Raw genomic sequence first — 3,419 nt, forward strand, 5'->3', positions numbered from 1 at the left:
CCAGCGATTTCCGCTTCTGCGGAATTATTTCCGCCTATGCGGTTCCGCTTTTGCGGTAAAAAATGCCGCTTCTACGGTCCTGGGCTCCAGCCCAATTTCCGCTTCTGCGGACGGCCCACCGCATATGCGGTTCTGTTTTTGCGAGTCTTGGGCCGCTTCTGCGGTCCTGGGCTGCTCCACCTCCAGCCGCTTCTGCGGCTTCTTCTTCGCTTCTACGGGGCCGATTCTGCGGTCCCAAATCCGCAGAAGCGGAAATGCCAGAAGCAGCAGCCGCAACCCCTTCTTCAACTCCGGACTCGATCCGTTAACCATCCGGAATCCACCTGAGGCCTCCGGGACCTCAACCAAAACTACCAACCAATCCCAAAACACATTACGGACTTGCTCGAGGCCTCAAATCATATCAAACAACGCTAAAACCATGAATTACACCCCGATTCAAGCTTTATGAACTTTGAACTTTCCAACTTCTACTTCCGATGTTTAAACCTATCAAATCATGCCCGATTGATCTCAAGTTTTGCACACAAGTCATATTTGACATTACGGACCTACTCCAACTTCCGGAATCAGATTCCGACCCCGATATCAAAAAGTCTACTTCCGGTCAAACTTCTCAAAAACCTCCAAATTCCTGTCTTTAGCCAAATGGCTCCAAAATGACCTACGGACCTCCGAATTCACTTCCGATCGCGCCCCCAACTCCAGAATCACACCGCGGAGCTATTCACAGTCTCAGAATCCCAAACGGACATCGATAACACTGAAATGCTCTTCATGCCAAACTTATGAAATTTCTTCTAAAATGCTAACTTCCACAATAGGCGCCAAGATGCTCCCGGGTTATCCAAAACCTGAACCGGGCATACGCCCAAGTCCGAAATCACCATACGAACCTGCTGGAACCTTCGGATCCCGATTCCGAGGTCGTTTACTTAAAATTCCAATCCTATTTCTTTCTTTCAACTTTAAGCTTCCAAAATATGAATTCTCCTTCTAAATTAACTCTGGACTTCCCGAAATTCAATTCCGACCACACGTACAAGTCACAAAACCTGAAATGAAGCTGCTCATGGCCTCAGACTGCTGAATGGCGCGCTAGGGCTCAAAACGACCGGTCGGGTCGTTACAACTACACTACTCTATTATAAAGTATCCGATGTAGACAATTGAGATACAATCTTCTATTTTGATAAGTAACTAATGAACTATGTAGAGAAGTGCTAGCCTCCTACGATCAGATCGTAGTAATTTAATATATTTTTATGGTGCTTCTCCGTATCAAGCCTTAAAATCCTGAAATTATTCAAAGCATTCAGACTTATGGTGCATCAAATAAATATATTCATTGCTTGAATAACCATTTATGAACGTCATAAAAATACTCAAAATCACCTCTTCCCTATATGTTCATTGGATAGCACAATCGAAAATAGATTAGTTCTAACTTATCACCAGCTCTCTTTCCTTTAGAGCATACTTATCACCAGCTCTCTTTCCTTTAGAGCAGAAATGTCTCTTAGTCATGTATTTCCTTTTAAACAAGATCCACAAGTTGGTAGTACCTCTACTTTTAATGAACCTTAAGGTTCATCCTTGACCAACTTGAAATCATATCCAGATTAATATGACTTAGACAGAAGTGCACAGATAAGTTTCACTCAAACTTTAAAGAACATTTTCTCTTATAAGGTAGACTAATATTATTCAGTTCAAGAGATCGACATTAACAATAACAAGATCATGCATCTATGTACCACAAGAGATAGGATATTTATGAAGCTCAATAACACAATCATTATTCTAAAATAAATTAAATATACATCTCTTATTTTGCTCAATAACCGGAATTAAATTCCTTATAGAAAATGGTACATACAATGCATCCATCAAATTAACGTCTTATAACGACCAAAGGAAATTTTTATTAGTGATACGACAAACTACACGAAGTCATTGTGGAGTTGAGATATACAACATTAAATAGATCATAATACGTCAATTGACACTGAATAATAAAATTCAGACTGCATTCAATAGATATACATACATTCATCTTGAGTAGCAAATTTTCGATGGGAAAAGAGCCATTCATGCAAGAAGTATATTACACTCACTTGAAATTAATAGTGGAAGACCATAGAAATATATTTCTATCATCACTTAATCATGGTTGCATTATAATTACAAAATTGATTCAACGTGTGAACTCAGATGGAGAGTCAATACATGTTATCAACTATTAGTAATTATATTCAGTAAGTTCATAATAAATTTATCCGATACGGAGGAAGACCTAAAGTCGACGCGTAAATTTATTATCTTACATAAATAGTGGAGACCATAAGGGTTAATTCCTATCACCACTTGATCACAACCATGAAATTTTCTGTAAGGATTAAGTTCCAAAATTCACAAAATGCTCAAAAAACCCATGTAGACAGTCATGAAACACTAAATTAATGTTATTCACTGCATACAACAAGTATTATTTACCGGGGTTTTCCGATAGACCTACTAAAATTCAGGTCAATTGGAGATTATAAAAGTCATGATCTTCAAAACAACAACCAAATTTGAAAAGCTACCATTTAAGCATTTTTAGGAATTTAAATCATGGCATACATTCCAACCATATATCAGTTCATGTAAAATAAATATGCGTCATCATGTTCCAGATTTAATAAAATAAAACTGACATAAAAGGAATGACTTTTCATATCTAAATCACATTTTAATCCCGCAAACTGCTAAAAAATAAGCCATCTAAATGACCTGAACTGCCGAAATACGACATAATTCTCTGCATAGCAATGAGTATTTCTTATCAGGTTATTTCCGATGAACCCACCGAATTTCAAGTCAATTGGAGATGGTGATCACCAAAACTAGACTAAATTCGAATAAGTCTTTTAAAGCGAATTTAAGATTCAACCAATGTGATTTACATTCTTTTCATATATCATATTAAGTTAAATCATCATGCGTAATCATGTTCCAGATTTAACACAAATAAAACTGATATATAAAGAATAATTTTTCATATTTGAATCTTATTTAATCCAATAAACTGCTTAAAACCCCATCTAAGCGACCTCGAAACACCCAAAAATAACGTGATTCGCTGCATAGCAGTGAGTGTTTCTCACCAAGTCGTTTCCGATGGACCTACCAAATTTCAGGTTAATTGGAGTTCGTCAAAAACATGACCTCCAAATCTATAACCAAATTCGGAGAATAACCGTTTTAGGCATTGTCATGGATTAAAATAAATACGATCATGCTTTCTATTATCCTTATAATTATTCCATGAGCACATAACATTGATTATATCCTTTCTTTTGTGTAAGGTATATAAAACCGTCTCTTACATCCAATTGTCCTCCCGTTTTTATACAAATGAGAATTCAAGATATTGC

This window comes from Nicotiana attenuata, chromosome 6 (genome assembly GCF_001879085.1).
Source record: "Nicotiana attenuata strain UT chromosome 6, NIATTr2, whole genome shotgun sequence".
NCBI lineage: Eukaryota > Viridiplantae > Streptophyta > Magnoliopsida > Solanales > Solanaceae > Nicotiana > Nicotiana attenuata.